The sequence below is a fragment of the Canis aureus genome, chromosome 8 (genome assembly GCF_053574225.1).
Source record: "Canis aureus isolate CA01 chromosome 8, VMU_Caureus_v.1.0, whole genome shotgun sequence".
Taxonomy (NCBI): Eukaryota; Metazoa; Chordata; class Mammalia; order Carnivora; family Canidae; genus Canis; species Canis aureus.
Genome location: NC_135618.1, coordinates 60,494,893 through 60,514,254, shown reverse-complemented (window position 1 = coordinate 60,514,254; position 19,362 = coordinate 60,494,893). Strand labels below are relative to the sequence as shown.

Here is a 19,362-nt window from a genome sequence, read left to right as displayed (position 1 = left end):
TCCTGTGAGTGACCATGTTTCATTAGGTCTCTTCCCTGAGTATGTCTCCCATCTGCCCCTATCTCTAGGGTGCTCTCGATTGCTAGATGCCTCCTGGTGGGTTTTCTGCTTCACTCTTGCCCACCTCCAGTCCATTCTCCCCCCAGCAGCTGGGCAGTCTCAGAAACCTACATGTGCCTGCCCTGGGTGAAAACCCCATAGCTGTCCTCCTTCCCTGCAGGATGGAGCTGTCCCTGCCACTTCCACCCCATACCACCCTGCTTCCCCAGAACTGTTTGTAATCCACTCTGCTGTGCTCACCTCTAGATTTTTGCTAATGCTGTTTGCTCTGCCAGGAGTGCCCCTCTCTTCACCTGGAGATGCATTCTTTTTTTTTTTTCCTAACCTTGGTTTCCTGGTGATTTCCTTTGTCACACCCCTGCCTCCTCCTCTGCCTCCACCTCTGCCTTTTCCTGGAACATCAGATATTCCCTTGTGATGGTCCAAGTTGGCTTCGATCTTTGGTGCCAGATAACCTGCTCAACAAAGGCAGGAGAATTCATTTATTCATAGGGATATATATTTATTGTGCGCTGTTTACTGGGGACTCTTCTAGACCCTGGGAACAAAGTATTAACAAAATGGAAAAAAAAAATATTTGCCTTCACGGAGTTTAACTTCAATAAATTATATCACCTTAGGAAGTACTTTTTACTTTGTAAAAAAAAAAAAAAAAATCAAGTCAGGGAGATGGAAAAAAATAGGGAGATCAGATGCCCTACTGAGGAAACATCTGAAGAAAAGCTTGAAGGAGTGAGGAAGAGAGCCATACAGATATCTTGGGGAAGAGTATTCCAGGCTGAGGGAATAGCAAGTGCAATAGTCCTGAGGTGGAGTGTGCCTGGAAATGAGATAAGTGTGGCTGAGGCACAGGGAAGAAGGGAGAGAGCAGTGGGAAGTGAGGTCAGGTCATGTAGGACCTCATAGGCAGAGCAGGTACATAACATGTCTATCAAACTTCAAGAATAAAAGAGGATATATTAATAATTATGCCCGATAATAGCTAATACCTGTGATAACCAGAATGTATGGCTATCCTGTTTGGAGGCCATTGTCAAGACTTTGGCTTTTATTCTGGGCAAGATGAAGAGCTATTGAAGAGGTCTGCGAAGAGGGGTGACATGATCAGATTTAGATGCCCCCCTCCAATATTTTATAAAAGTTTCAAGAATGCAGCAAAGTTGGAAGAATTATAAAGGTGACACTCATATACCCACCACATAGATTCTATAATATCTTACTGTATCTGTTTATCATATCTCCTAATCCATCCATCCATCTAGTGTATTTTCTTGATACATTTCAAAGTAAGTTGCAGACAGTGGTGTGCTTCCCTCTAAGTACTTCAGTATGCCAGTCATTAACTTATAGGTTTGTCTTTCTTTGCCCTTGAAACAAAATATCCACATAGCAAAATGCATACTTATTAACTGTATGATTCAGTGAGTTTCAACAAATGCACACATCTGCATAATGCAAGCTCTTATCAAATACATCATTATCCCTCCTGGAAAGTTTCCTGTTGCCCCTCATCCTACCCCCAACTCCCCAGAGGCAATTACTGTTCTGGTTTTGTTTTGATTAGGTTAACCTGTTCTAGAACTTCATATGCATGGAATTATACAGTATGTACTTCTTAGCATCTGCTTTCTTTCAGCATAATGTTTTTGAGAGTCATCTGTACCATTGCTTAGATCAATAGCATGCTCTTTTCTATTGCTAGGTTATAGTCCATAGGCTTTGCTTTGACTAGGAATGCTCTGCTGGATGGAGAACAGATAGGTCCAAGTCCTCTCCCTGTTTCTAGCTCCCTGCACAAGCCTGTCAAGCCTAGGGATCAGAGCACTGGATGACTATATCCTAGGAAGACAGATAGCTTGTTCCCCACGACCTTTCCAGAATGTAGTTTATGACCGCAGTCCCCCAGAAATCTGGAGAGACAGAACTATTTCAGGAGCAGGATGTAGGGTGACCAAGCATCCTGGTTTGCCCAGGACTTTCCGAGTTTTAGCATTTCAAGTCCTGTTCCTGGGAATCCCTGGGAAAACTGCAATGGGTGGTTGTCCTGGCAGGATCCCACCACTGTCCCTAGGGCCTCAGGCCTTTTCTCACCCCGGACTATACTTTGTTCCTCCTAAGTTTTGATTGTCTTTAAATTCTAAACTGATCTGCTTCTTCCCTGCTCTAAAACCTCCCATGGCTCTTCATGGCTTTGCCTGGCAACCCAAAAGATATACTGAACCTATGGCAGTGGCTCTCGAACTTTGCTGCACAATGGAACCACCTGGGGAATTCTGATGCCTGGCTTCTACTCCAGACATTTTAATTGGTATAGGATGTGACTTGGGCATTAGGAGTTTCAAAAACAAAACAAAACAAAGTTTCAAGAGCTCCATGGGTGATGCTTATATGCCACAGTTTGGGAACCACCTGCCTATAGATATGATTTGCTTGCTTATGTTGTCAACATTTAAAATCAAAAGATTCCATAGAAAAATCTAGACTCCTAGCTACATTTTTAAAAAAGATATATGTATTTATTTTAGAGAGAGTGAGAGAGAGCAAGCACGTGCATGCACATGACAGGGGAGGGGCAGTGGGAGAGGGATACAGAGAATCCCAAGCGACTCCTCACTGAGCACCGAGTCCCAAGCCCTGGCACAGCACAGGATTCGATCTCACAACCCATGAGATCCTGACCTGAGCTGAAACGATCAATCAGAAGCTCAACCAACTGAGCCACCCAGGCCCACCAACTCCCAGCTACTTTTGACAAAGCAGGTCTGAGACATAGAGTGCTTCCAAGTATGGTAACCACCAGGGGGTGTGGAGCTCTGCTGCTCTTGGAGACAAAGCATGTGTTCTCTGATCACCACAATCTCCACCACTCCCTAGTGCTTACTCTGCTCCCTTTATGTTCCTTTGCGTGGCCTATAGGCTAACATCCTGGCTCCACGGCCTCTTTGCTAACTGTACCAGTACCCTCATCTCACTTCCTGCCCTCCAGCCACACAGGCCTCGCCGCCATGACCTATGTACCTACCTTTCTTTCTTTCTTTCTTTTTTTTAATTTTTATTTATTTATGATAGTCACAGAGAGAGAGAGAGGCAGAGACATAGGCAGAGGGAGAAGCAGGCTCCATGCACCGAGAGCCTGATGTGGGATTCGATCCTGGGTCTCCAGGATCGCGCCCTGGGCCAAAGGCAGGCGCTAAACCGCTGCGCCACCCAGGGATCCCTCTTTCTTTTTCTTTCTTTCTTTCTTTCTTTCTTTCTTTCTTTCCTTTCTTTCCTTTCTTTCTTTCTTTCCTTTTTTTTCTTTCTTTCCTTTTTTTTTTTTTTTTTTTTTTTTTTAGATTTTATTTATTCATGAGAGACACAGAGAGAGAGGCAGAGACACAGGCAGAGGGAGAAGCAGGCTCCATGCAGGGAACCTGATATGGGGCTTGATCCCGGGTCCCCAGGATCACATCCTGGGCCAAAGGTGGCGCTAAACCACTGAGCCACACAGGCTGCCCGACCTTTCTACACCTGCTCTTGCCCATGCAATTCTTCCTCCAAACTCCTTATCAAGGCAGACAAGGCCTTGCTCTGTTTGCCCACAGCCACCCCTCTCTCCCCTCTTTCCCAAATTCATCCAACACACAGAACTTCTAATACTGAGGCTGGCCAGGCTAGCTCCCTCTGCCTGGATAACTCTCCCCTTCCTCTCTTCTTTCTTTCTTCCTGGCCAATGCCTGCTTACCTTTTAGGCCTTGGCTTAGATTTCACCTCCTTCAGGAAGCTTCCCTGACCCTTGAACTAGGTCAGGTCACTGGTTAGTCACTGCACTTCCTCTTTTGCTTGACATCCCACTTCCCTTGCTAGAATAAGGCTACATTGCTCATCTCTGTACTCCTAGGATCTAGGTAAATAATGTAGTGTCTGGTAAATAGTAGGTGTTCATCAATGACAAATGAATATAAGAAGGAAAGAAGCACATCTTCCTTTCTCCACTGGCAAAATTCTACCTTCTGGTTGCACTTCTACTATAGTATTCAACTCTGTTCTCCTGGAGACCCAAACCTCACTAAGCTCAGGTCTATCTCACAATCCAGTGGGTCCCCAAACCCATTCTGTGGTTGTTTCTCAGTGTCAGAATGCATAATTAGAATAGGCATACTCAGCAATGGGGAGAATCCCCACATCAGTTGACTGGGTCTCTGCGTGCCTGTGAAGGCAGGGCTGTGTCCGGTTGGCCACCCAGGCCCCATAGGGGATAAGCACAAGGGTAGAGCCTAATAACTAACTTTCCATTCCCTTACGATTTATTGATTTTCAGTTGGCAGTGGCTTTTCTTCCAGTCCCTTCCTTTGTTCCTCTGATCAGCTCTGAGAGGCAACTGTGGGGTAGTGGATGGTCGGGATAGGATAGGAATGGAGGTTTTTTCAGATGCAATTGATTTGCATGAACTTGTGTGATCTTGGGCAAGTCACGTCCCCGCCTGGACCTCAGTTGCCTCATCTGAAACTTGGAGCCAATAATCTTTTCCTCATGTTTGGGGTCCAGCATCCTTGAACATGTCAGGAACAGTGGGAACCAATTGCAGCACACGAGAGAAGCTGTATGTAAACCAAATTTTTGGAAAGTACTAGTTATTTCCAACCTTTAATTTTGAGAATCACGGGTAGGATTGCAGGCACTCTAGGAAATTAGGAAATTCAGTGCCAAAGAAAAATAAAAGCTCGTGGTAATCTGTAATAACCCCAGTTGAGGTTTTAATGTGTATACTTTTAAGATACTGTAAGGGATGCCGAGAGAGGCGGTTGGTGTAAATGAAAACAGCTCCAAACAAGGCGCCTGGGCTTTGGTTCAGCTGCGGTGTGACTTCAGTGCCCTCACCTGTAGAATGGGATCCCCAGGCCCTCTCCCCTCACAGCCTTTTGTGAAGCTCCGAGGAAACAAAGGAGGGACGCGTGCCTCCGAAGCGGCCGAGCGCGGGCGAGCCCGCCCCGGCGCCGCGGGGGTTAAGGGCACCGAGCGCCGCGCTCCAGTCCTAGAGCGGCCGCGGGCGGACTTCCGGCGCGGGGCGCCCCGGGGGCTGGTCAGCGCGCCGCCGCCTCGGGAAGGACGCTGGCTGGCTGTGGCGCTGCGCCGCGCGCTCGCGGTTTCCCCGTAGGCCGGCGGCGCCGCGGCGGAGGACTGTGCCTCTGAGGCCCGCCCCGCGGCGGCCTCCCCCCGGGGCCCTTTAGGCCGGGCCCCCGCCTCCCTGCCCCTGAGTTCCGGACTAGCGGTGTTCGACCGTGGGCGGCCTTGGTTTCTCCTGCTGTAAGGCGGGGCGTGAGGAGCCCGGGACAGGCCGAGGAGAGTCGGTTTCTTCAAATTACTTGCAGCCCGGGATCCACTGTATTCCCACCGCACAGTCAAGGAAACTGAGGCCGCCGCAGGGGGGAGTCTAAGGACATCTCTGTGTGTCGGGAGCCCTACCTGAGTATCTCCTCTCACCCTCTTTACAACCTCTTGAGGCAGGTGCTGTTGTATCCACCTTTACCAGTAAGAAAAGTGAGGCTCAGAGCGATTTCCTCCAAAGTCATGATGATGCAGGTCAGTGGCTGAGTAGCGAGATCTGTAAGCTCAGGTTTGTCTCCCTTGACTGGCAGATCTGTTTGGGGGGGGGGGGCAGGGGGAATACTGAGGGCTTATGACCAAATCCTTTCACAAAGGGCAAAAGCTGAGAGGTGAAGGGGGCGGGAGGGAGTGTCACAGACCTGGCCAGGTTATAGAATAGTGGGCTTGGGTCAGGTGTCTGCATCCCTTCATTTTCCTCAAGGTGAAAGAATCAGATTTAACACCTTTAATAACAGTTTTGTTAAAATAAGGTTCACATATCATACAGTTCACCACAGTTCAGTGGTTCTTAGTATATTCATAGAATTGTGCAGCTATCACTATAGTCAACTCTAGAACATTTTTATTACAACCCCCCCTTTCCTGTCCCTCAGTCTTAAACTATCACTAATTTACTTTGTATCTCTAGATTTGCCATTTCCTATAAGGCCATAAATGGCCTTTTGTGACTGAGATAATCTTTTTTTAAACAGAGTCCAGGCCTCAGCTCAGAGCTTTGGCCTGTAACCATACCCAGCTAGAATTGAATAGTCTTGCTTTGATTTTGTTGTACTTGTTTTTACCACTCTGGGATGAATGATAGGTATTTCCTTTTTATGATAGTGATATGAAATTTCCTTTCTGAATAAATTTGCTTCCAAAAAAAAAGTGAGTTAACATTTTTAAAGGACAAGATTAAATAAATAGTAGTAGAGATAGTACACAATTATGTCCAAAAGTTGGGAAGGTAAGACATGAATGAAGTTTGGGAAACACCAGATTGATTTGAGGTTCTCCAGTACATCATCTTACTCATGAAACAGGCGCAGAAAAGTTAGTATGGTAACCTGTCCGAGGTCACCCAACCAGTGACAGAACCTAGACTTAACCTAAGGTCTAATTCCAAACACCACTACTTAACAAATCTGGACCTAAAACTGAGGGAGAAGAATGGATGAGCAGGCTTGAGAGAAGATTCTATTTTTTTTTTTAATTTTTATTTATTTATGATAATCACAGAGAGAGAGAGGCAGAGACACAGGCAGAGGGAGAAGCAGGCTCCATGCACCGGGAGCCCGACGTGGGATTCGATCCCGGATCTCCAGGATCGCTCCCTGGGCCAAAGGCAGGCGCTAAACTGCTGCGCCACCCATCCCTTGAGGGAAGATTCTAGCCAAAATAGCAAAATATGTGGGAACCAGGCTGGTTCTTTTTTTTTTTTTTTTTTTTTTTTTTTAAGATTTTATTTATTCATGATAAATGGAGAGAGAGACAGAGGCAGAGGGAGAAGCAGGCTCCATGCAGGGAGCCCAATGTGGGACTGGATCCCAGGACTGCAAGATCATGCCCTGAGCCGAAGGCAGATGTTCAACCGCTGAGCCACACAGGTGTCCCCAGGCTGGTTCTGTTATTCTTGGTATCCCAACAAATATTCACGTATTTCTATAAAGTAACTTAATTTGTGATTAAACAGAAATCCCATCTCAGTCACTGTTGGGGCTTTCTTCCTCTCTTAAGGGCACATCAAAACCCAGGAGGTGCCTGGATAACGAGGGGTATGTGCGTGTGTGAGAGCGTGCTTGAGCACTCATGTTTTGGTGCTGAGGAGACTCTAATCTCTGGTTCATCTTGATTGCTGTTGGTAATCACCATCCAAGCCCATAGTGGCTTCTGCCCTATATTGTGTGGGACACCAGAATCTCTGGGTGGGCGAAGACTCCTTATATGTAGGGTTCCCATGTTTCCTGGAATACCAGGCAGCCATCTGCTCTCAAGACTGGCTACTTTCTGGAGCACAGCCATGGCATGCACCAGGACTCTGCCTCTCCCTTTAATATACCTTTCTTATTCCACTTCAATTTTTTTTACTCTGGGTTTCAATAACACATTAAACTCATAGCCCATTTTCCTTTTTTATTTTATTTTTTAAGATTTTTATTTATTTGACAGAATGAGAGAGCACAAGCAGGGGGAACAACACAGGGAGGAGGAGAAGCAGGCTCCCCATCGAGCAGGGAGCCTGATGTGGGCCTCAAAACCAGGACCCTGGGATCATGCCCTGAGCCAAAGGCACCTTCTTAACCGACTAAGCCACCTAGGTGCCCCTCAAAGCCCATTTCCAATAAAACTAGTTTCCTTTTCCTCAAGGGCAGAGAGAGTTTGATTTTTAAACTTCAACTTAAGCAAAAAACAAATAGAAGACAAAACAACCAAGTCCTGTCACACTGCTGTCAACACCTTTGTAACTCAGTCCTCTCATCTTGTAGCTGTGCAATTCAGCTTGGACCCAAACTTGAAGTTAACTATACCCTGTCCTCCTTCAAAGGCAATCAAAAGTCCATCTATTGTTAGCTTGAGTGAGTCTCAGCCCTAACTCCCAAACAGCTTAGATCTAAGAGTAATTCTTGACCACTATAAAACAAGATAACTAACTTTGATCCAGGTACTATTCTAAGAGCTCTATATGCATAATCTCACAAAAATCATTTCAACAACTCTATGAGGTAAGTACTATTATTGTATCCATTTTACAGATGGGAAAACTGAGGCACAGAGAAGTTAAGTCTTTTGTCCCAGGCACCAGAGGTAGTAAATAGTAAAGACAGGTTTCAATCCACATAATCTGACTTCAGAGTGTGTGCTTTTTTTTTTTTTTTTTTTAATTATTTTTTTTTTATTTATTTGTGATAGAGAGAGAGAGAATGAGGCAGAGACACAGGCAGAGGGAGAAGCAGGCTCCATGCAGGGAGCCTGACGTGGGACTCGATCCCGGGTCTCCAGGATCGCGCCCTGGGCCAAAGGCAGGCGCCAAACCACTGCGCCACCCAGGGATCCCGAGTGTGTGCTTTCAAACACAGAGCACATACTCAGAAGTCAGACTGTCTCCTCCATCATTTACAGCAATACTTTAGTATTCCATATATTGGAAAGTAGTTTGTAGCTACCTGGGAAGCAGAATTGAGGACTCTCCTCCCCAAAGAGGAATCAGAGCACTTTGAGACTTGGATCTCTCACTCAGGACACTTTTCTCCCTCCCCAGCTCCTGCCTCTGGGCATAAATTAACTAAAGCTGTTCACCCTGCCTCAAGACTGCTAACCCAAGTTACTGTTTTGTGTCCACATGGGTGGGTAAATGTGTAATTTCTCTGTTCTTTGGTACAGCCCAATAAGGACTTATCCTCATTTTATAGACAAGCAAACAGGTTTAGGAAGGCCAAGTGACTTGCTCAGGATCACACAACTAGTGAATGGAGCAACAGGATTGGAACCTGAATGCCCATCTCTGAGTCTCCTGCTCTGTTAATGCTTTAGTGACCTGACAGAGTTGAGAACCACATAAGTGGGTTCCTGGGAGGTGGTAACTGGCTGTGGCACCCAAGTGAGCCTCTCACCCTCTCTGGCTCCATTTCCTTATTTGCAAAATCTCTTTTTACCCGCCTCTAGTTTCTCAACTAACTAACTTTTCTTTTCTTTTCTTTTCTTTTCTTTTCTTTTCTTTTCTTTTCTTTTCTTTTCTTTTCTTTTCTTTTCTTTTTTCTTTTCTTCTTTTCTTTCTCTCTCTTTCTTTCTTTCTTTCTTCTTTCTTTCCTTCCTTCCTTCCTTCCTTCCTTTTTTTTTTTTTTTTTTGATTTTGTTTATTTATTCATGAGAGACACAGTGAGAGAGAGAGAGGCAGAGACACAGGCAGAGGGAGAAGCAGGCTCCTTGCAGGGAGCCTGATGCCGGACTCCAGTCCCGGGATCATGCCCTGAGCTGAAGGCAGACGCTCAAGCGCTGAGCCACCCAGGCGTCTCTCAACTTTCTAACAAAAGTTGGAGAAAGTTTTTTGTTTTGTTCTTTAAAGATTTTACTTATTTATTTTAGAGGTAGAGACTGCACATGTGCAAGTGGGGGGTGGAGGAGGACAAGCTGACTCAGCGCTGAATGCTCAGGGGAGCCAGGGCTCATCTCACAACCCTGAGATCACTTGCCCAAGCAGCTGAGCCTCCCAGGTGCCCCTGTTTTGTTTTGTTTTGTTTTATTTTCAATTTTAAAATTAGACTCAAAGACTACTATAAAGAGAGAGCTCTTTTTTTTAATTTTTTTATTTTATTTTACTTATTAATGATAGGCACACAGTGAGAGAGAGAGAGAGAGGCAGAGACATAGGCAGAGGGAGAAGCAGGCTCCATGCACCGGGAGCCCGACGTGGGATTCGATCCCGGGTCTCCAGGATCGCACCCTGGGCCAAAGGCAGGCGCTAAACTGCTGCGCCACCCAGGGATCCCAAGAGAGAGTTCTTATAAAGGAGTTCCTTTCCTTTTGGGGGGAGTCATACGTTCTAAAGAGATTTTCTGCCTGGGTTCTAGAACAGCAACTAGGCTGGGGGGCTGGAGTTTGGAGAAGAGATGGGGACACTTGAGCCTGTGTGGTGATAACAATGCTTATCTGCTGGGTCTTTTTTTTTTTTTTTTTCTGCTGGGTCTTAATAAGGTGCCAGGCCCTGGGCTAAATGCTGTGTGTGTATAATGTGTATGCATACACACACACACACATATATATATATGCTAGAGGTCATATTTTTATCCACCACCCTACTTTTCTAGATTTTTAGATGGGAGTTTTGTTGAGATCACTTCATCCTACTTCTTAACTTAAAGGGAAGGAATAATTTCTGTCCACTCCTTCAGCAGTCATGGAGTTCTTTTTTTTTTTTTTTAAATTTATTTATGATAGTCACACAGAGAGAGAGAGAGGCAGAGGGAGAAGCAGGCTCCATGCACCGGGAGCCCGACGTGGGATTCGATCCGGGATCTCCAGGATCGCTCCCTGGGCCAAAGGCAGGTGCTAAACCACTGCGCCACCCAGGGATCCCAGTCATGGAGGTTCTAATCTCTGCTAGTCTCCATGGCAGGCTCTTAGAAAAGACCAATTCCAGATGTTAGCAATAGGGATCACTAGGTGGTATGACTATAGTGTTACTCTTATTTTTGTTTATCTGTGTTTCTTAACTTTCTACAATGCACGTACACTGCTTTTATAATGAAATAAAGATCAGTTCCCTTTCCTTATAGAAATGCCTCTACTGGGATCCCTGGGTGGCGCAGCGGTTTGGCGCCTGCCTTTGGCCCAGGGCGCGATCCTGGAGACCCGGGATCGAATCCCACGTCGGGCTCCCGGTGCATGGAGCCTGCTTCTCCCTCTGCCTATGTCTCTGCCTCTCTCTCTCTCTCTCTCTGTGTGTGTGTGTGTGACTATCATAAAAAAAAAAAAAAATGCCTCTACTTATTATAGTACCCTTTCTCCAATTTAAATGATTACATGCCTCCAAACCCCCATGGTGGGAGAAGTCCCAGTTAAAGAAGTCAAGGCCTTATATTAGGTGTCTCCTTAATTCAAGGGGCAGCCACATCTGCAGTTCATTCGGAGTAAAGGAACCATTTCTCTCTCAAATCACTGATAGGCTTAGGAACTCAACTTTCCATAGCAAGGATTCTCAACAGGGTGGTCCTAGCCCTGAGCGTTAGGAAAGTTATGAGGGGAGACTTGATTGTCATAAGTTCTGAGCATGCTAGAGGTATGTAGTTAGCCACATATTTAAGAGTTTTGTGTAAGCAGACTTTGTGATTGGGAAAGGATTATACTCCTGAACAATGCCTAGCTAAATATTTTGTTCACTTTATAATTATAATTACAAATCCAATTAAAATAATTAAAAGTTATGGGCTCAGAGAGGGAAAGCAATAGGCTGAGTTACTTAGCAAGTCCCCTTCAGGTTTGATGCTTTCTCCACTTGTTCTCTCCCCTTGACTGCTGCCTCACAAAGCTATGGTCATGAGAAAACTGTAAATTAAAAGTGATGCTGAGAAGAGAAGGAAGGTGAAGCAGAAGTCCTAACAAGAAGATAATTTTTTTAAAGATTTTATTTATTTATTCATGAGAGAGAGAGAGAGGCAGAGACACAGGCAGAGGGAGAAGCAGGTTCCCTGCTAGGGAGCCCGACATGGGACTCCATCCCTGGTCTCCAGGATCAGGCCCTGGGCTGAAGGCGGCGCTAAACCACTGAGCCACTCGGGCTGCCCCAAGAAGATAATTTTTTAAAAGATGTATTTATTTCAGAGAGAGAGAGAGCATAAGCAGGAGGGGCAGAGGGAGAGAGAGAAGCAGACCCTGATCAGGACCTGATCCAAAACCAAGAGTTCGTTGCTCAACCTATTGAGCTACCCAGGAAGGCAAAATTTTTAAATCGTTTTTTGGGGACACCTGGGTGGCTCAGCAGTTGAGCATCTGCCTCCTGCTCAGAGCTTGATCCCAGGATCTGGGATCGAGTCCCACATCAGGCTCCCTGCAGGGAGCCTGCTTCTCCCTCTGCCTGTGTCTCTGCCTCTCTTTCTCTGTATCTCTCATGAATAAATAAATAAATCTTAAAAAAAATAAATCTTTTTTTGTTGTGAGATTAGTATTTTATTGTTGTAACAAATTACTACAAATTTAGTGCCTTAAAACAACACATTTATTATCTTATAATTCTATAGTTCAGAAGTCAAGATGTGGGCGAGGCTATGTTCCTTCTGATAGTCTAGGAGAGAATCCACTCCCTTGCCTTTTCCAGTTTCCAGAAGCCACCCACAGTCCTTGGCTTATCGTCCTCTTCCCCCATCTTCAGAGCAGCAATGTCACTTCCCTGTGACCCTACTTCCACTGTCACATCTCCCTTTGTCCATAGCCAGAAAATGTTCTCTGATTTTAAGGACCCTTGTGATTATACTGAGCCACCTGGATAATCCAGGATAATCTCCCTATCTCAAGGTCTTTAACTTAATCACATCTGCAAAGTCCCTTCTGCCATGTAAAGTAACACATTCTCCGGTCCTGGGGTTTGGGACATGGGCATTTTAGGAATTAGAGCAAGGGCGATTATTCTGCCTATTGCTGTTATAAAATATCATCCACATGCATAAACATTCATAGGAAAATACACATTTTAGCATAATATTATTAAAGTAACCTACCCACCATTGTCCAAACCAAGAAATAAACATTGCCAGAATCTCAGCAAACCCCCTACATAATCATGTTTTCTGTTTGCATTTGCCTGAAATTGTTTTGTCCATCTATTTATTTGAGATATTTTTTCACTTTTGTTTTATGTATGTTTCATATAAATTGTTTATGGCAGATTAAAGGAATTTTTAACTTTTTCTTCTGCTTATAGCAGATCTTAAAAGTAACTTAGTCTGACAAGTTCTGTCATGATATTAATTCAGTGTGTTCCTGTTTATTGAATTAATCTACATACTTTTTTCATGCCACTTTATTTTATATTTACTATTCATTTTTTCATTAATGTTTCCCTGTTTGCTTAAAAAAAACTTTTATGGGTTTGGTCAATTTTCTATTTACTAACCTTTCCCCCTCTTTGTGAACCTGCTAGTGTTTATCTTCTTTTTCCCAATGATAATATTGTTTTTATTTTTTTTAAAAGATTTTATTTATTTTATTCATGAGAGACAAAGAAAGAGACATAGGCAGAGGGAGAAGCAGACTCCCTGCAGGCAGCCTGATGCGGGACTTGATCCCAGGACTCTGGGATCACGCCCTGAGCCAAAGGCAGACACTCAAACACTGAGCCACCCAGGCATCCCAATCATAATTGTTTTTAAACTGTTTTATCAGTGCATGGTCATAATCTTTCTCCTTCATCAAGTATTTTACTTGCCCTCTCTTTCACAAACCCCCAAAAAAGATGATAGTTCTAGAATGCTTTGACCTTCCTCACTCTCCTAGAGTACTACTAAGATACTTTACAATTTTTTTGTCCTTATCTATTATTAGGTTCTTCATTAAAGTTAATCACTTATGCAAAAGAATCCTTATTTAACACTTAAGAAAGCACAAATTCCCAGTCTACCGCTAACATTTAAGCTGAACTATATATATATTTTTTTAATTTTTATTTATTTATGATAGTCACAGAGAGAGAGAGAGAGAGAGAGAGGCAGAGACACAGGCAGAGGGAGAAGCAGGCTCCATGCACCAGGAGCCTGACGTGGGATTCGATCCCGGGTCTCCAGGATCGCACCCTGGGCCAAAGGCAGGCGCTAAACCGCTGCGCCACCCAGGGATCCCTGAACTATATTTATATGTATGTATGTATGTATTGCAAGATTCATTGCTCACCTCTGCTACTTCACTTCTTCATCTGTCATTTCTCGAGCTCTCCATCATTACTGAGGAACTCTTGAGCACTTCCCTCAGAAAGGTCATGCACATGATATATGCACTGAATCTTGTATGCTAGATGTCCTTCTTTTGCCCTGGCTGGGTAATGATATGATTGCCATTTTTGATTCTTGGCTTATGTTCTTTTCTCCTAGAGTCTGTATTCTACTGTCTTCTAGCTCATAGTATTGCAGATGGGTGGCTTTAAAACTAGTCTGATTCTCATTCCTTTTTTAAATAACCTAGTCCAGAAGTAAGTTTTTTGTTGTTATTGTTTTTTCTATTTCTGAAGTTCAGGAATTTCATCAGGCAATGTCTAGATACTTATCTTTATTCATGTGATTCCTTTTAATCCCTAGGCTCAAATCTCCCTTTCCATCCATTACTTTTCTTTTCTTAGGGGACTCCTATTTGCATGTTAGGTCTTTTGGATTTGTCCTTAAAATTTACATGTAATGACATGATTTCCTTTCCTTTATATGTCTGAGGTGTTGTAAGATTTCTTCCAGCATCTTTGAGTCTCTCATTTGTGTCTGTGTCAATTACCAAGTGTATCTATTCTAATTATAAATTCAGGCATTGAGGAAATAACCACAGCATGGGGCGACCCATGAGCCACCTGGGCCTACTAATTAGCCTGGAGTGAAAAGACTCCATCTATCACCTGATTGCAGTAAGCCCCTACTTTGAATGGTGGACCACAGTGGCATTTTAGGTCCCCAGGAATACTTCTTATTTAGAGCCAGATGTCTAATAATCCCAGAAATATCTGGGATTTTTCTTTCCCCAGTGCATAGATACCCTACTAAATAGCTGTAGGTCCTTCTGGGGAAGGCTGGGAAGAAGGTTTATGATAAGTACTTGCAGCAGTGATGCAGGTTCCTTCCTCTAGGAGACTTAGCATCACCTTCAATCAAGGCGCTCTCAGTCTATGATTGACTTGTGTCTGGGAACTGGTAAGAGGCTGTGACTCTCCACTTCGTATTTTGGCTGCCAGACCTATGATTTCTCCTATTGTATAGATAGATCAAGCAGGAGAGAAACACTTCCAGAATAGTGGAGTAAAGACTTCCAAAAATCTACTCCTCCATTAAAGCAACAAGAACTCTGCAAAAACATTGTCAAAATAAGCTTTTTCAGAACTCTGGAAATGAACCAAAGGTTAGCTCCAATTGAAGGAATGTTTATTTAAGAAAAATAGCTGTATTCTAATGAGAGCAGTGAACTCTGTGAAATTTTAACTTGCCCTAGTCCCATTCTCTCTCCAGGTCCACAGAAACCTTGAAAACTAAAAGCCTTATAACTAAGGGAGCTGTGAAAACCAATGGCTTAGCAGCCACCAGAGGAGGCAGAACAGGTTTGAAGCTTTCCAACAGCTCCATCCTCAGAGAAGTGCCACTATTTGACCTGTTAGCTCTCCAGAAAGCCTGTTCTCAGAGTTTGTCTTTATTTGACCTAAATCAGAATTCTATCTATGCTAATGGCCATAACTCTGGGGCACGTGTAGAAAACAATCAGTGGCAATTGTTTAACATTTCAGCTGCCTAAGGTGACTGGTACCAGTTTGTGGTCACAAGAAGCTGACCAAACAACTTAAAAGGAATGAGAGAGATATGTAGGCCCTTGAAAGCTTTGGCATATTACTGGAAATTCCTAGACATTCATAAGCAAATGTAGGGTTGTGTGCATACCCAGGAAAAACCTGAGGAGATCCTAAGCTCTTACCTCTAGCTAACCTTGAGGGTTTTGTACAAGCAAGAAGTGAAGATTAAAGCAGTACTGCACACACAGACACACAAGGCCCCACAGGAGACTTCTTGGTTGAAGGCATTTAAGGAAATCTCTGTCCGACCATTAGCTGATCACTAAGCTAATTGAGTAGAGACTTCAGTGGCCACACAGCAAAGAATACAGTTTTTTACAGAATTACTCTAGGAAAATCATTAAACAAACAAACAGCAACAACAATAAAGTCTGGGGAGGGGTGGAATCTGATGTGCAGAGTTGCCACATTAAAATATTTAAGATGTCACTTTCAACAAAAAATTATGACATGCAAAGAAACAGGAAAGTGTGTAAAGGTAAAGGTAAAAAACAGTAAAAAGAAACTGTCCTAGAGGAAGTCTAGACATTGAAGTTACTAGAAAAAGTCTTTAAATCAGCTATTATAAATATATTCAAAGAACTAAAATCATGTCTCAAAAATTTTAAGTATAAAGATGTCTTATCAAATAGAGAATATTAAGTGGATAAAATTACATATGTACAATCTGTATATAATAAATATAATAATATAAATTATATATATGTAAAATGAAAATTCTGGAGTTAAAAAGTACAATAATTGGAATGAACGATTCACTAAGGCTCAGTAGCAGATCTGACCTAGCAGGAGAATCAGCAACCTTCAAGACAAGTCAACTGAGATTATTCAGTCTGAGGAACAGAAAGAAATAAGAATGAATAAAAATGAATAGCACCCCACAGATTTGTGGGACAACATCAAGTGTATTAACATACATATAATGAGAGTCCCAGAGGGGAGGAGAGAACGGGATAGAAAGAATATTTGAAGAAATAATAGACAAAACCCTCCCAATTTTGATTTTAAAAAATCTACATATCCAAGAAGCTCAAAATAGGATAAACAGTTTCATATCTAAACATATCATAGCCAAACTTTAAAAGACAGAGAATATTGAATGCAGCAAGAGAAAAAAGTAATTCATCATGTACAAGGGCTCCTCGATAAGATTAACAGCTGACTTTAAAAAAAAAATGATTGATTTGAGAACGAGAGAGAGAGAGAGAGAGCATGCAGAGGGAGAAGGCAAAGCAGACTCCCCAGTGAGCAGGGAGCCTATATACCTGACTTCTTATCAGAAAATACAAAGGTGGGATGCCAGAGTGGCTCAGTGGTTGAACATCTTCCTTTGGCTCAGGTTGTGATCCTACGTTGCTGGGATTGAGCCCTGCATCAGGTTCCCTGCCAAGAGCCTGCTTTTCCCTCTATGTCTCTGCCTCTCTCTATATGTCTCTTATAAATAAATAAATAAAATAAAAAGTCTGGAATCCCTAGTAAATACACCCATATTGACGCATTTGGCCCTATTTAGTGCTCTACTCTCATTGGTCTAAGACCCCGAGAATCCATTTTCACACACTTCCCAGGTTTCTGCCAACATATTAGCAACATATTGCAATTCTTTTTGGTATATTAACTGTTTTCTCCTGGACTGTAGTGTGTACCTCTCCTCCTGGAACATACTAAGATTTGATCCTTGTTAAAGGTCTTGTTAAAGGTCTGATGGCAACAGGGAACTTGTGATAGATTTTGAGGGGATGAGCATCCTTTGTTAAGGCACTTGCCTCAAGTGAAGTTATCACAGTTTTCAGACAGGAAGGCTGGTCTCTTCAGACAGGAAGGTAAGCTATTTCCCCAGCAAGAGAGATGCAAAATGACTTGGAAGTTTAATATTGTCCACTTCATTTTTTTAAAATTTTATTTATTTATTCATGAGAGAGAGAGAGGCAGAGACACGGGCAGAGGGAGAAGCAGGCTCCATGCAGGGAGCTGGACGTGGGACTCTATTCCAGGTCTCCAGGATCACACCCTGAGCTGAAGGGGGTGCTAAACCGCTGAGCTACCCAGGCTGCCCAATACTGTCCACTTCATTTGGGTCCAACCAGATGCACCATTCCAGATTCCTATTCTTTTTTTTTTTTTAAGATTTTATTTATTTATTCATGAAAGACACAGAATGAGAGAGAGGCAGAGACACAGGCAGAGGGAGAAGCAGGCTCCATGCAGGGAGCCTGACGTGGGACTCTATTCCAGGTCTCCAGGATCATGCCCTAGGCTGAAGGTGGCGCTAAACCGCTGAGCCACCCGGGCTGCCCCCTATTCCGGATTTCTAGATCCTATTCTTTCCTGATCAATGCCCTAGTTTTCCCATTACAAATTTGATAATACTGAATTCAACTGTCATTATAATTCAGCAACCTGCACAATCACATTTTGTGTTTGACTTTTAGCAGTATTAGCACTGGATCTATGTAATTAAGAGATTGTTTTAGGACTGTCATGGAAGCACCCTGGTTCTCAGACTGACTTGTGTTGAGAGTTAGTAGACCTGAGCTTGTCATTTTCTGTGATCATGCAGATGCACTGAAAAGAATCCATCCCACTCCACAGTCATTAGTCATTACTACTGCCATTGTAGTCAAGGGTAGAAGTCATTTGGGTTCCTTCATCACAACCACAATCAACCACAGGTGACAGCTTTAACTGTGATGCTGCTGCATACTGTGGAATATTAGCATACCAGTTCCCACTGGCAAAGAACTCAGCACTGCTGAAGCCCGGGTGTGGCCAAATCAATTGCAAAACCCCATCTTTGTGGGTCTGTCTCCTAGGACCACTCCCAGTACCAATTATTAGATCATTCAAGATCCAATCAGGGGACAGAAGCCACAATGGGAAAGTTTAACATAAAGAATTATTAATAGGGGCCTGGAATATTAGAGAATAGGCTAATGAGAGCTAAAGACAAATCTAGGGATCCCTGGGTGGCTCAGCGGTTTGGCACCTGCCTTTGGTCCAGGGCACCATCCTGGAGTCCAGAATCGAGTCCCATGTCAGACTCCCGGGAGGGAACCTGCTTCTCCCTCTCCCTCTGCCTGTGTCTCTGCCTCTCTCTATGTCTATCATGAATGAATAAATAAAATCTTAAAAATAAAATAAAATAAAGACAATTCTAAAGAATATAGAAGTAGCAGGCATAAAGATCAGCTACCTATCCCTAGGGCTGAGATAGAACACCGATAGAAGAGTCCTCTTCCACCAGGTAACATCCAAGCTTTATTTGAAAGGGCTTGGCAGAGGGGCTCCTGTCTGGCTTAGTCAGAAGAGCATCCAACTGTTGATCTTGGGGTTGTGAGTTTGAGCACCATGCTGGGTATAGAGACTACTTAAGTAAATGAAACTTAGGGAAAAAAAAGAAAAAAAAGGTAAGGGCATGGCAGGAAAGTCAGCAATGTTTCCCCCACAATAGAACTTTCTGGAAATCTGTCCTCTAGAGTGTCAGGTGAAGTTGTTAATTACTGGGTATTGCTGGAACTAAGACTATAGGAAGTGTGTTTTGCAGGAGCCCAGGGCGCGCGAGAGCTTTGCTAGTGCAGGGATTAAGCACTGCAGAGAGTCATGCCATTACCGGTGTCAAGAGCCAGGGCATGACTACTATGCAAGAGCCTGGTGCTGGAGAAAACTGCGCCAACACAGGAGCCCAGCGCTGTAGCAAGCCAAGCCATTGCGGGAGTCAAACAGAAAGTGCATTTGGTTAAAAAAAAAAAAAAAAAAAAAAAAAGAGAGAGAGAGAGAGAGAAAGAAAGAGCACAGTGCAGGAGAAAACCAGATTGCTATAGAAGTCAAGGGCCAGACAGAGCTTGCTCTGCAGAACTTCAGTGCTAGAAAAAGCTGTATGAGGGTCAAGACGGGTGGGTGAGTGTGCAAAAGGAGGAGGTAAGGAATCCACT

At 43.6% G+C, this 19,362-nt stretch overlaps 2 protein-coding genes and 2 long non-coding RNA genes across 11 annotated transcripts in view; 2 read left to right on the top strand and 2 right to left on the bottom strand.

Moving 5' to 3' along the window:
- Positions 1-19,362, top strand: part of BCL7C (BAF chromatin remodeling complex subunit BCL7C) — a 54,186-nt gene that overhangs the window by 6,505 nt on the left and 28,319 nt on the right. The gene's annotated exons all lie outside the window — the stretch shown is intronic.
- LOC144319370 (uncharacterized) overlaps positions 1-19,362 on the bottom strand; it is a 29,963-nt gene that overhangs the window by 7,733 nt on the left and 2,868 nt on the right. For 4 of the 6 annotated variants that reach the window (XR_013385207.1, XR_013385204.1, XR_013385205.1 and 1 more), the window contains exon 2: positions 386-515. This is a non-coding gene — a long non-coding RNA (uncharacterized LOC144319370). Of the gene's footprint in view, positions 1-300; positions 516-4,920; positions 5,052-19,362 lie in introns of those variants that run through there. The other 2 variants (XR_013385208.1, XR_013385206.1) reach the window with 2 other exon arrangements.
- ZNF629 (zinc finger protein 629) overlaps positions 5,176-19,362 on the top strand; it is an 83,391-nt gene continuing 69,204 nt past the window's right edge. Inside the window, exon 1 of the mRNA XM_077907342.1 lies at positions 5,176-5,622. The gene's annotated coding sequence lies outside the window, so the exon portion shown is untranslated. The remainder of the gene's footprint in view (positions 5,623-19,362) is intronic.
- Positions 10,288-19,355, bottom strand: LOC144319371 (uncharacterized). Its single transcript, XR_013385210.1, has 2 exons — positions 10,885-19,355; positions 10,288-10,685 (listed from the first exon to the last, which is right to left on the bottom strand). It is a non-coding gene; the product is annotated as an uncharacterized LOC144319371 (long non-coding RNA).